The following is a 15,041-nucleotide window of genomic DNA, read 5'->3' on the forward strand; positions in this document are numbered from 1 at the left end:
AACATGTCAAGATAAAAAGTGAAATACATTATTTCCCTCCATATAAGGTTTTATGACCTAAATGAACCTATGAAAATACACATTTCAGGTTGCTACTTTGCACCTCATTTTCCTCTGAACCTTCCTCAGAGTTAAGCATAAGATATTTCTTTGGCCTGTACTTAAGCTGGTCATGTATTTTTTTCTGGTCAGCAGAAAAAGGGTATACTTCTTTTATATAATCCTAACTTTTTAAATAGATACTTTTTGTATGTTACTGAAAGATTTGACATGGCAGAATTTACACTCCACTGAAAAAGACTTGAAAACAGAGGGAGGGTAGAAAAAGAACAATAATTGCTTATGGATTCAGTTTAATTAAACTTGCTTTAAATATGCTCAAGGATACTTCATTTGAAAAAACTTCTCTATCTATAAAAGATTACCCTAAGCTCCACAAAACTCAATCAATGTATCTTCCTGCTTTGCAGAACTTGCCTGTAGGTTATTACTGTGCAGGCTTCAATTAAGATTCAATAACAGCTCTTACATCCAAAAAACTATGTTTGCACCTTGAGAACTCGAAAGAACCGACCTTCTGAGAAACGTCTGGGAATAAAAGATTAACTTTTTTATGCTTTAAGGGCTGAAAACTTTTGAGGAAGGAGGCTTCAGACAGAATTATAAGATTTTTTTTTTCCTGGTAGGGCTCAAATGTAAATAAAATCAATGTAACAGCTATGTCTTTTATACATGTTACAATAGGAAAGGAAATCCTAAGCTCAAATGTGCCCCCTTCAACGTTACCATGCACATTTTTTTGTTTAAATACTTTTGCTGTACATTCTTTAAAGACATAACCACTTGCTTTTACCCAGTATAGATCACACAAATATAAGAAGAGATTTGTCTGCAACTCTTTTCATGCGTATTCACATAGAAAGTGCCTTTTCTTCCTCTAATAATGGAAAATGTAGTGCACATACATGGGAAAAATAACATTTTTCTACCTCCTCTTGCTCTTGTTTCATGCCTCCCTCTTCACCCCCTTTCTGTGTTCACTTCTTTCCACAGTACTTTCTCAGCACACTCATTTCTCCTGTTGTTTGCCCAAGCTTTTACCTGCTTTCTGCCTTGTCCCCTTCTCCGTGCTAACCTCAACATGCAGCCCAGCTCTCTCTTGTAGCATTCTTCTCAATCACATTCCTCTCCTATCGATTGCAGGCATTTCCATTACCCCTGCCGAATTTGATTACCAAGCGCAGGGTTTATTTCCTCTCTCCCATTCCCCATATCCATCTCCATCTTCTGGGTTAAGTGAACACACATATCCACACAGATTAGTCTTTATAAATCTCTAGGTTTTTGTTTTTTAACTGATAGTTTGCAACACAGGAGAAAACAAAACAAAACCACTTGTTGCAGTTGTTATTGTAGTTCAAGTTACAGACCACAGACTACTCCAGAAATCAGCCTGGCATTGCTGGTTTAGTTTGATGTTTTCTAACATCTCTAAGCTCAGACACCCTGACTCAGCTGTCTCAGCTACTTGCAAACTTCAGATAAAGGGCAGAAAAAAAAAAAAAAGACAGTAGAGCTGCTGAAAGCAATGTCATTCTCTTGGACTCAAGCCAAACACACTGTCTTGTGTTTGGGTGCACTCCTCTCCCTGGTGACCACGTCGGCCAGGTCTGTAGAGGTCCCATGACCGAGCTCCCTTCTCACCTGCACAGAAGAGTTTGAAGGCCAGATTTGAAGGTGGTGTCGCAGAACATGTAAAAAGATGTGTAAAAAGAGCTACCCACTTCTTTGAAATGGCTGATATTTTATTTTGGAAGAGGAAAGAAGCTTGAATTCTCCAGGGCCTCATACACAAAAAAAAAAAAAAAAAAAAAACCCTTAAATAGAGAAGCACAAGAAAGAAAAAATTGCCTATCTCTGTATTTAGAAGTTTACATACTTAAGGCCCTTGAGGAAGGAAATGGGTTAGGAAACTGACAGTGAAAAATATCAGATTTGAAATACGGAAAATAAGCCTGATTTTCTGATCTGTTTCAAATCATTTTGGTTTTATATGAGAAATAGACCTTAAAATGAAATAAAAACCAATCCACAAACATTAAACTAATACAGTTCAGCCACCTCAAAGGGCAAAAAATTAGGAAAAAGCTAGGAGTAGTCTGGCCAAAATTTCATTTGCTTTTAGGGACCATACATGTTTATCACCAGCAACAGGCATCCCATTGTAGTTTTTTGCCACCAAGCAATAACGGAAATGAACATTACTCAGCTTTATGCAAGTAATAGACTGCCTTATGACAGGGTAGCTCAACCCTAAAACTGAGTCTCTCAACAGCAGCTGCAATCATTTTAGCCTGTTGTTATTTTTTAAGAGTAAGTTAGCAGAATCACATATCTACAGCAACATTGCTTGTCATATGCTGATGATGTTGCCAAGGTAAGGCTGAAAATGTGTACTGCTAGCTTAGAAATTCATTTCAAACGAAAAGAGTAAATCTGCACTGCTAGTAGAGAAGAGAGATGGGAAAGAGAGGACAGCAAAGCAGCAGTCAAAAGCAGTAAATTGCAGCGGGCTATGACCCGCACCCCAGTTATCTCTGCAGTCTGCACGCGTCACTTGGAGCCACGGATACCTTGGACAAACTGGAAGAGCTGTCAGTTTTTGCTGACTTGTGCTACTGGACATTGACCCGAGTTTCGGGACAAAGGAGTGACAGTGCTGTTACCTTCTTCCACACCTTTTCTACGGACAAAGACTCTGAAAACAGTGCTCACATACTCAAATGAGAGAAGGATCTCCCATATTCCTCCATCTTTCCTTTCTTAAGGCGTTAGAAGAAGATAGGGCTTGCACAGTATATAAATGGTTTAAATTTAAAGAATTAACTGTAAGCAACTAATGCTTTGCCTCTTGCAAAACACAAGTCAGCGTGACTAATGGTTCAGGAATTACATTAAATAATTGTAATAGCTTTCCCTGTAGACTGATGATACCCAGGAGAAAAGATTCTCCTCTTTGAAGGAGAACATGAAATTTATTTGCTTATTCTGAAAAAAGTAAATAATAGCATCTTAATTGAGACAGATCTCTTTACAGAAACAATATCTTTCCATTTTGATCACAAAATAGGAAATAAACAAACAAGACAGGCAGTCTTTAAATGTATGAGGCCAAGACATTCAGTCTAAAGAGCTGAAAAGTGAAGAATTACAGCAATCCAGTTATAAGAAAGTGAGCTTTATGCACAAAGCAGGTCTCTCTCGTAATAAATGGTAAATTGATAAGAACTACATCTGCTCAGCACCTTCCAGTACCATGACTCAGAACTGCACTGTAAAAACTGTATACTCTGCCAACAGCTCCTTTCTTAAAAGGTTGTTCATGCTAGAAAAAAATGGAGCCTTGTCAATAAAGTGAGTAAAGAAGGATTTAGAGCTTCAACTATTGCTAGACAAGGATAACGTTTCAAGACTTTGGGTCCTGGGGTTTGCCCTCACTGCTTGGTACTTTCTTATCATTTAGACCAGGTAACAGGCATTTGGTGATCAAACTTATTTTTTAAGGACCAAAGTCTAATAGGTTACAGAATTCCTGACAGAATAAAGAAAAATCCATAAAAATGAGAATGAAATAAAGGGTACATACACACCAAGGATGTAAACCAGCACCCAAATGCAGGGTATTTTTGGAGCAGCGCTCAAGAACAGCTCTCCCCCTTGCTGGTGGCCTTGTAAGGTTCTCTCCTTTGGCAGGCAATGCTCTCCATTCTGTTCCCTTGATAACCAGCTCATATTTTACCACACATTCAGGAGCTCTTTTTTGCACCGTAGTCATGGATTAATGCCCTGACCCTTGGCTTGTTAAACTCTGTAGTAACAAAACAGGAGGCAAATGTTTAGAGCACCCAAATTTTATATTGGTTTAAGTAAGGACCTTCCTCTTTGTGGTGACATTAGAACTTAAAGAATTGCTTTTATGAATAAACAAAGGCCTTTTCCCCCATTCCCCATTTAGCTGCTTCTGAAATTTAGCAGTAATAAATTGGTAACTGATTCAACACAACTTTAAATAATTCAATAGATAACATAATTTGCCTACCTGAAAACCCAGAGCAGTGCACGTAACAGTAGACAAGCTTTTAATCAGTTCTAAAAAGAACAGGAATATAGGAGACGGTAAAATTTCATTTGTTTCTAGCTTTCAGTGGGCAGAGTTTTAAAGAACCTGTTCTTCCTTAGAAACCTGAAGTAGGAAACAAGTTTTAAAATAAACTTCTCTGTGTGTAGCTGCAGGGAACTACTCACAACCAAGTAGCCCTTCAAGTACTCCAGCAGTTATGTGCTGTGAACCCAAGACACTTACAATGATCATCAGAACTTCAGCTGTGCTGTTAGCTTTGGTTTTCCTGGTGAGCTTAAGTAGAAAACTCTGAAAAAAGGAGGTCACTGCATAATAGTGTCTTGAAAAATCTCAACACTTCCAGGGCAGGAAGCCTAGAAAGACTGTAGAATTAAAGACTTTGCTCTCAGATGAGAACTGGGTAGGGGAGGAAGAGAGATGCCACTGGGCAGAGACCCAGAGCACCTGGGTTCTCATTCGAGCCCAGCAATTCACTTACTGTATAACCCAAACCAGCTACTTCTATTTCCACGTTCCTCAACACCACCATAAATGCAAAGCAGAGGTTGTGAAAGCTGACAGCACAGCTCATTTCTACCTGGTTTTGAAGCATCTGTGCAATAGGGTCTCAGGGGACTCTGCAGCACACACGCTCATGCTCAAATCAATTAGCGAGGGGTGTGTAATGAGAGTGCACTCAGTGTTTGAGTGTCTTTTTGAAGTACAAAGGAAAATGAGTTATATTTCAAAGCATTGCTTGTGCCAAGCAGTGAAAGAGGAGGAGTGTTATGCGATAAAGGCTTTGACTTCCCGATTTTTCAGAGGGCAGAGAGCAGCAAGCAGCAGTGTAAGCTGACACAGCTGAATCCTAAGCAGTGCTGCAGGAGCCTTAGTGGCTGACACTTTAAAATGAGCACAAGGAGAGAAGCCACTGTGTTTGCTAGCATTAAAACAAGGCTGGAGAGGGTGAGTGCTTTCTCTTGCTGCTCTGCCTGTCCCTGTGCCACACAGTGTGCCAAGCAGAGCCTGCTGTTAACAACTGGAATAACAGACACCACAGAAGCACAAATGTGCAGCCTTAGATATATTCACCATTACCACCAGGAACAACTGACAGACCATTCACATGAAAGTGACTGAGCCATGACAAACTGGCATCCAGTCTGACAAGGTTTTGACTTGCTACAGGGATGCACGATCTTAATTTACTACTGCAGTATTATCCTCCACTTAGGACTGTACCTCTGTGTTCAGATCCACTCATCTTCAACCCTCAATTAAGTTTAGGCATGAAAAAATAAATGGAAAGGGGAGAAGAGGGAAACCTAGTTGATCATATCTATAAACCTAGAAGTATTTCTGTAACACCAACCACAAGTTATTTTTTTACATGATTGCCAGGCAAAGAAGGGTCATGCCAAAACTTCACACTGTTTTTAGGCATTCACAATATCAATTTAAATTAGCAATCAATCATCACCTACAGGAATTAACATCCCAAAAATGCTGTACTTTGGTTGTGGCTTCTCTAGTTGTTCTTTTGTCAAAACCTTTATAGTATACAGCTTGTTTTGACAAGTTACCTGTTTTTTATTCAAGAATCCTGGGTAATTTTCTCTCAAAAATTCAGTTTTAGCTAGTCACCATACCCTCAAGGTGTGTGTACAATCAAAACAACAAATAGAGCTCAACCATAAAAAAAAAGTACGTATGACTGACTTATTTTCTTATGGACAGTAATGATCCTTTTAACATTACAGACCTAGTATAGACCCACACATAGCACAAAATTCATATTTGAAATCATGACAAACAGTAGAATTCCACTGCTGACAACATGAGGAATGGATACATATATACATATTTCCTGACATGGTGGAGTGCCATGGTTTTAGTAATATTTTTATACGACACAGAATGAGAGTAAAAAATAGAAAATATAACCACTGAACTTAGCAGACCTCATTATTCATTACAAATGTGAAACAGGGCCAGCTTAAGGAGGTTTTCAGCAAACCTGCGCAAAGTTTAATGAGCAAGGGTGATTTTAGCACTTTAGGAGGTAAAATAGTTTGAAGAAAGAGAGACAAGAACAGTTGTTCTGCTGGAGCTTTGCATTTGATTTTTCAGGATACACTCTAACCCCTATAAATTCAAAGCAAAACTCACTGGATGTGAACGGAAACAAGAGGTTTGAGTGAAAAGTCTGAGAGTGGAAACCACTGAGCCCGAGAAGCAAAACCAGCGTCAGGCCGGCACTGTCCACATGCCTGACAAACACGATGCAAATGTGTGTGCAGTCCTAAATCCAACTAATTTAACCCGAGAGATTTACTGAAATCAAGGGATTGGGAGACTGGGTGAAGGAGGGAACTAATTTGAAGTGGCATCTCCTAATGAGCAAATAAAGATCAGAAACCTCAGGATCTACTCATGCAAGAACAGGGAAATTACCTCTGTACGTTTGATTTTTTTCAAGAGATGAAAGAGATAAAGAAAGAAAAAGAAGTGTGGCCACAGGGGAAAAATTATGAAAAACAAGTTGTGTGGTTCAGGCTTGTGTGGTTCAGCTTCGGGGAGCACTGAAAGATTTCCGAAGGTGGACAGATTCCTTTCTCATTAATGAAGGGGCCCTGACTCCAGATCCACTGAACTCGCGCCGAGTGGAAGGCTATTCAGCTCCCTGCTTTGATTGAAGGCAAGAGCCTGTTACTTATGAGCTATTGGTAGCTTTCCTTTTAATAAGGAGCTGGGGGAAGGGGGAAGAAAATGGCTGGAGGAGAGGAAGGAAAAGATGGGTAGCAAAACACGCTCGTAGCCAAACATGGGACTTCAGGGGATTTGCAGGACGGGCCACTGGGAAAAAGTTAAAAGATTGCGAGGTAAGCAATGCCTTTTCTGGGTTGATTGTCTTTTCTTATTGTTCATGGACCTGTTAATTTAGAAGAAAACTTCTCTATCTTCAATGTGTCCCTACCTTCCCTACTTTCTCGCAACCTTATCATCAAATATATTTATTTTGTTAGCATGTAACTAAAAGAATTATTGATTTTCAAATATTCTTTGGTGGATTCTACCTGTATTTGGCTAATGCTTAAAAAAAAAAAAAAACTGACCATCTTTGCTGCTGCAACAGGCAACATGCAGCTCGCTGTTAGGGCTTGAACACAGCCATCAGCTCTTTTCAGACTCTGTGTGGGCTTGCAATGTTCTTCTTTTAGTCCTTTGCAGCTGATAGCTGAACATAGATTAATACTAAAAAGGATATGAAAGAAATTATGTTGGGAAATTTGCCATAAATATATAGGCATGATCCTAAAGTAATTAGGAATGCAAGCAGTTTGTTTAGTTTGCTCAGTTCTGAGCACTGTAATGGTAGCTAGTTGTTTCTGTTAAAGGATATAATTTTATACTAAAAAGAGAAGAAGAAAAAAGAAAACAAGAAGTTCTTACTTGCCTCACATATGGCACATGTCCGTGATATGTACTTATAGGTGGACTACAACATAGCAACAATGCTGTGCCTTGAACACATACTTTAAAAGAGACAGAATCTTACATCATGCATTCAAAAATATAAAAAAAGAAAGTTTTTTTTAAAATGTGAATTTTAAGATATATAAAAAGCTTCACTCAAAAATAATATGAATTGTGACTATGACTGTTACAGCAGCGGTGTAAGCGTACTTCATTTATAATGTGAATCAAAAATATCAAATTTTAGAGAGCTGACTCGTGTTTTAAAAGATAGAATATTGGTAGCATTAGAATTAGTACTCCAAGAAGCAATGCAGTTGCACAAAATGCTTTAAAATCACCTCCTTGTAGCCAAACATGTTGGAGCAAGGAGTCAATTACTTCAGTTTTTGAATCAACCCACAACTGGATGTTTTGAAAATAACTATCTTATTTGGCAAAAGTGAATTGCAAATTATTTTACCCTACTGCAACATTCTAGACCACTTTTTAGACTGCAGTTCACAAACCCAAGAGAAGACACAATTTTTTATAATTTGCATGCATAAAATCAGGTATGTATTTACCTACAATCACTACCTACCTAGTTATCACACTTACATGTGCTTAGAATATTCTGAGAATATTCAAAGAAATTCTGAATTATTAACTACTAGAATTCTGTAGGTGTACAGATGGCTACATGTACAGGATTTAGCCCTAAGTCTGATAAAGCTCAAGATGACATGCATTTTATAAAAGTCAAACAGAAAATATAGAGCTATCAGTTTCAAAACTGCACTTGAAAGCAACCTGAACCTTGATGGACTTGTTAAATGTCCCTCCTTCTCCTTTGTTAACCACTTCAGTACATCAGAAAAAGACTTGTAAGAGTTCTTACAATGAATAAAGGAGAAACAAAAGTACTAAAAAATAAATAAATAAATCTGTCAAATTGATAACTGCATTCTAAAAACAAGTAGGAGATTCTTAAGCAAATGACCTGACTGCCCCAAAGGTATAAATAACTTTTTTTTGGGGAAAAAAAAAAAAGTTAAAAAAATATTTTTTCATTATTAATATGAAAAGAAAAAATGAAGAGAACTGTGATATATTTATAAAACAAGACATTGGTTTTTCAATTACAGCTGTTCATCTTACTGATGTCTATGGAATTCTGAATCCAGTTCAAACTGTACTTTGTTAGTTTTTATCTGCTGCCAAGGGGCATGTACCAGCCATCTGCAGTGTGTAATAACTTCGGTTATGATCCCTTAAACTGAGCAGAACTGACTTTGGTTGGAGTCTGAATGGGAAACTCAAGTACTACATGTGAGTAGCGACTAGAGTTCACTGCAGTGACACGCAGAGTCCCAATTCTGCAAAGCTCTTAGGTGTGCAGTGTACTAAAAGTCATCTTGACAGAGATAATATATCCAAAGTTAAAGAAAAAAAGTAGGGTTTTTTGCATTAAATAGATGTTAATCGTCTCACTGATATATCTAATAAAAGAAATTAAAAAACACATGCACAATCAAACTTAGAGTCAATTATCACAGTATAGAGAAAGGGTTTAACAAAGAAAAATAATAATAAAAAAGATTATACCACTATAGTGATTTGTGATGCTATATAAAAAATAATATGTCTTATTACAAATTATGAGGTAGACCCTTTAAGTGCTTAATACATTAATCCCAAAAGACAGTTTTGCTTTCAGCATTTCATGTACTGCAAATGGTTATAAGCACGTGCTAGTGAGAGGCTCTGATAACAGCTACTAGGTTGCAGACAGAGAAAGGCACTATAACATTTAGTGGATTGTATGAGGCATGTAAATTAGTCAGGTTCAAGCTCAGCTATTATGAGACATTTGCAAAATTACCAGAAGGAATCAGGCACATGACATCCTTGAGCCATTACAAGTTTCCCCGTGTTTGACATGACCAGTTTTAAACCAGACCCAATCCAAAGCCGTTCAAGCAGCAGCCTTTAGCCCAGGTCTAAACCTGCCTTCCTCATTCCTTCTAAATTCCCATATGCTCTACATATCACCTGCTTCTGAGGAGAACCCGTATGTCTTTACCAGCCTCTTGTGGAAAAGGTGCCATTTCAAGCCATAAATGTTCTGTACAGCTAAGCAGGAGAGGATATACTGCTTCCTCCCAAGCTGGGGTCAATCAAATTAGAGAGCAAATCCCACCACTTGAATAACAGACAGCTTCCCCTTCCTACTCTGGTCCTCATCAGCTTCATTCACATTTGGGCTGGGGAGAGGGAGAAAGGAGGAAACAGATATAAGCAAAAGAAAAAACAGTAATAGAAGTGGCGATGGTTTCAGGAGAACAGTTCTGCAGCACCAAAAGGAGCGATTAGATAACATGGAAAATTAACCGTCATTGGAGGCTTTATCTAAAACCTACTTGAGTCATCTAACTTAATTCTGCTGCCTACAATGAGTTTTGTTCCAAGGCCTATATAAGTAGGACTGACCAAAATAACCTATGATACCCGTTTCTAAGGGATGACGATCCCTTTATGTTTTGAAGAACAGGGAATGTCACAGTATCACTAACAAAAAATATTTCCTATTTGAAACACACACACACACACACATACACACAGCACAAGAATCATCCGATTGCTGACTTGATGTTCTTTGATGTGTGAACATATAATACAATTGGAGACATTCCAATTTTCTCCAGTTCAAAGCTAGGCCAAAATTAGAAGCAGTTATGAATAATGTATTGGGTTTTGGTAGAAACAGCAATGCTGAATAGAGTAAAGATGAAAGTTCAGCTTAGTTGTGAATTTGTGAAACAGGTAAGCATCATTGCTTCCTCAAACAGGCACTTCTGGAGCTGCACATTCTCTGAAGTTCAATTAACAAAACATATGTCAAAATATAATTTTTTGTCAGGTTGTAAATTGCTTTCAAATGCACTTCTGATGTTTTCTGAATAATATTTGATGCCTAAATCATCCATGAAATTTCCTCTGAGTTGTATCTGGGGCTTTTTAGAAGAAATACACAAGTGTCAAAGTCCTTATTGTTTATTGTACTAGCCTGGAAGTTGGTTTCCAGCCAAGGGATACATATGGGAAGGATGAGTAGACACTACCTTAGAACACTGGGCCATGTCTTCGAAGAGTAGTAGGCAGTCGATCGCCACTCATTTCAGGATGCTTACCCATTTCCTGAAAAATCTAGTCTTTTAATTTAAATATGACATAAACTATTTTCAGGTAGTTATGCTTCTGGATGGATAAGCTATTCTTGCTCAGATGTTTGAATTATCTTCCAGATAAAGATTCCGAGTAGGCATTCCAGAATTATATTACTGCAAGTCTTGTTTTTTTACTTCGTGGATTTTGCTAAAAAGACTGGATGTCAGAAGATGATTGTGTTTGCACAGATTGCAATAACAAGAATATACGTACGGCTACTTCTTTGTTTTTTCCACTATTATAGGAAATCTGTTTTCCATTATCTGTCTTGTATCTTCATAGTTCTTTATAACGGTGGGCAATTTGAAGAAAGCTTTCTGGGAAGGCAGTGACTAGCACTTAGTCACAGTTCCTTATTGCCCTATTAGCAGTGTTGACAAGGGTAGCTGACAAAAGGCCAGAGATGATTTTTCATCTCCTGATATAGTTATCCTTACTGGTATTTATACATGTGCTTGTTGAAATCCTGTGCTGATTTCAGTTTAAGTTTGCTAGTATTTTGCAAACTGTGAAAGTGAACCGACTGCATAAAAGAATCACCATATTCCCTAGATTGTCAGTAGCAGTACAAAAGCCTTTGCCACAACAAAAATTGCATCAGTCAACAAACTCGCTATGAACTGCAAAACAATCATTATCTTCTGCTGTATCATATAGCACAAACTCAATTCTAGGCTTTCATTTGCCCTAGAGAGTAACTACCAATGCAAATCATTAGCATATAGAATCCTTTTCATATTTTGTTCTAAAATCAAAAATCTATTTTTTAGAACAAATTGCTATTTGAACAAGCCCTTCTTCAGCAGACATAGGCATTAGAGGAGAGGCACTCACCTACAGAGCAGGGCTGCATTCCAATTATTAGGCTAGGTTCAAGAAGCCAACATCTGAAGTGTTAGTCTCAAATTCCTCCTGTGTTGCCCAAGTTTTATGCCAGTGAAACTCAGCAGATCCTACAAGAAATACAGAAGTAGGAACAATGGTAGTTTTTCCCCTTTTTGGGGGCTTATCTTGCATAAAGTAGAATATGACCAAAAATAACTGTTTTCAGTTTCTCTGGTGGAACACAGACTGGTACATAGTCAAATGAGAATTTTGTATAGAATGTTTAATATTGTGTCTATTATGGTTCTTGGAATGCATATAAAATTATTGCAATATGATATCTCTGGTTAGGTAAAGAACCCTCCCAATTTTTGTATGTTTACAGAACACATTTATTTTGAATACAGTTAATAATGCGTTTTATCTCTGTCATGAAAACTAGGATCAACTTTGTTAATGAATTCGAAAACTTATTTTAGTATCTTAGCACACTTGCAACATTTTTGTGTGAATCAAGCTCTATTTTTAACTTAAGGTTTAGGCTGCCTGATATGCCAAAGTCATGAGAAAAGAAGAAATCTAAAAAGTTCATACGGAATTTTTCTTCACAAGAAGAAAAAAGATTTTCATGAAAGTTCTCAAATTTCAGTACTGCGAAAAACTTAAGTCATTAAGTGGCTGCACTTGAAGGGAAGGCATTCTGCTATTATTTTCCTGACTTTAGATGCTACAGAAATGTAATGTACATACAGAAATGTCATGTCATACAGAAATGGACTATCTGATCACAACTTGCTTATAATTCAGAAAGGACATTGTGAATAGGTTGTTGAGGAAGTTTGAAATGACATATAAGTCTGTCAGATTTCTGACATACATCCATTTTATACTATTTGAGTCTCTTTATTCTGGTGAAAAGCATATAAATTGCAGTATTTAATTAAAATGACAAAAACAAGATCCCCAGATAATCTTTAATACTGGAGGCAAAGAAATGTGGGATGAGTTCAGTATTTATTATCCTGCTGACATTGAAATAAGTGTTCTGCCTCACTGAAAAATAAACTCTGGAAATTACTCCAATTAGCTAATGAAATAGCTAATATTTAAATAACTGTCAGTATTCAATGATAGAGCCAAAAAGGCTCAGCACATTGTTTCTCATTATCAGTTATTTGATTGGTGACTTGGTCAATAGAGAACACAGGAAAAATAAAAGCTACAGGGAGATATTAACTCTTAGTTATTTGTAGGTCGCATTTTTTTTTTCTGCATACAGATAATGTCATAAATGCTTGGGCTGAAGTAGCTGAGTCACGTTGCTGTTTTGACTGATTTATGCCAGGCTGCTTTAGCAAACAGTACACTTAGGAGGTGTTATTTTCACTAACATACAGGTTTCTAAAAGACCATGTATATAGGAGCATTTTTTTTTAACCTGGAGACTTGTCCTCAGCTTTATCCAGGGCAAAATCTGACCATACAGAGTCATTCTATTTTAGCATTTTAGCAACATTTTACAAATGGACAGTCTAGTGCTGACTCCTAGGATGTACAAATATAGAATATATATATACACACACGCACACATATACATATATTTATTTATATCACAGTCCTACATTCTGCACCACTTCGCAGCAAGTCAGAATACATTTGTGTTTTCACTGTGTTTGTGATCAAGCAGTGCAAATATGTTCCAAGTAGTTCAGACTCCATTGAAACACACCACGGCTGATAGCCGCACCTACGAGCACACTCCTAATTAGGTTTGGAGGCTTATGGCTAGCTCCTGTTCATCAAAACGTTTTCTTTGAAATAAATTTGTGTTTAAGACTTACCATTTTGGTAACAAGTTCTTCCAAAAAATAAGTCTTTCTTATTTTTTCAGTATTTCCCCAAATCTTTTACTCAAGATATTAAGACTCTCAAACCTCAAGGTTCCTACTTTGACTCTATTCCAAATACAGTCACTGGAATTAAGACAACAGCTGTTAATTATTCTGTGAAATAGGTAAATTTCGGTCCACTCTAACACTTCCTGAGTAATTGCTGCTGACCTTTTTGCAGCATGCAGGAACTGAATTGCTAGTTATAATTCAGGTCAGATAGATACATCATGTCCACTAGAAATTTACTTGCAGCTGTACCAGTGCATGAACAAGCAAGTTACCACAAATAACCTCATCAGTCCAGCATTTCTCACAATTAAGTGTAAAAGAAAATTCACAAATCCAAAGAGATTGGAGGGTGAAAAAATAAAATAAAATAAAATTGCCCCCCATTTTGACCTTAATGAATCTTACAAAATACCTGTGGGAATGTTAAATGATGATGTCTTAGCTTCTGCTAAAGCAAACAAAAGGTTGACTAATCAGAATTGCAATTTTGATCCACTAATTGTGATGCCCTGAAGCTTAGAACACTAAAAATAAACTTCTTTTTTGTTGAGTTGCTTAAAAAAAATTAGCAACCCATGTGCACTTACAAAAATACTGTATCAAGAAGATTGACATCAGCAGACATGCAGATTTTCTTCCCCTGGGCACCAAATTGCTGATGTTTGGACATACTCCCTCCTTGGCATAATTGATTTTTACTTTCTGCATGGTGGCACAATCTTGGAATAACTGGTGTCACAGCAAGCAAGAATACACCAGTGAAGGACAAACTAGCTGGGGTAAGACCAGAGCTCCATCTTTAAGTTTGAGCCCAATTTAGATCTGATTATCAGTCATTTTAAAAAGGTGGCTTAGAAAGACTCCTGATAAAATTAAAAGGGTGCATATTACATTAACATATCTCTGTTCTTCTATGTTATAGTCAAAAACCAAACTGAACCAACCTGCTCATTAAAAGCAGTTTTTATATGGGGCTGCTTCCCTTTCTTGGGAAGGAAACCGTGAGTAGTAGTGTGCAGAGTCCGTTAGTTCCAGAAAACATACAACACAAATAAGAGGGGAACAAATCTATATCTATAGCAGGAGCAGCTGTTCAACTATGCACTGATTGCCTAAATTGGCACATACACATGACATGCTGTACCAGATTCTTTAAGTGAAGCAGGCTAAGCCAACTAGCTTTCTCCTAAATTTTTTTCTTCCTTCACACACTCTCTGGCTAGAGAGTCAAATTAAATCATCTTTCTTTCTCTCTCTTAAAATAAGGAACCACATAGCTGATTTTATTAGATGACTGTGCTAAAATAATCATTAGAATCTCCGTTACTCCCCAAGAGCCGCACTCTGGTATCCCAGACAACTTGTGTCAGATTATGTTAAGAGTCTCCAGTACTGGCAGAGGTACAAAAGCTGGAGATAAGCACCATGTCCTCTTTAACTCCCATGAAAGCATTTTTCTTTCAATCCAAGGGGGAAATACAGTATCAAGCATCAGCGGAAGATTCATT

At 37.4% G+C, this 15,041-nt stretch overlaps 1 protein-coding gene across 3 annotated transcripts in view; it reads left to right on the plus strand.

Moving 5' to 3' along the window:
- RASGEF1A (RasGEF domain family member 1A) overlaps nt 1-15,041 on the plus strand; it is a 150,524-nt gene that overhangs the window by 106,361 nt on the left and 29,122 nt on the right. The window contains exon 1 of one of the 3 annotated variants that reach the window (XM_088526373.1): nt 6,910-7,002. The exons of the other annotated variants lie outside the window; for them this stretch is intronic. The gene's annotated coding sequence lies outside the window, so the exon portion shown is untranslated. Of the gene's footprint in view, nt 1-6,909; nt 7,003-15,041 lie in introns of those variants that run through there. 3 annotated transcript variants of the gene reach the window in all.

Source organism: Tinamus guttatus, unplaced genomic scaffold (genome assembly GCF_059628265.1).
Source record: "Tinamus guttatus ecotype Peru unplaced genomic scaffold, ASM5962826v1 Tinamus_guttatus_pri_ptg000246l, whole genome shotgun sequence".
In the NCBI taxonomy this organism is placed as follows: domain Eukaryota; kingdom Metazoa; phylum Chordata; class Aves; order Tinamiformes; family Tinamidae; genus Tinamus; species Tinamus guttatus.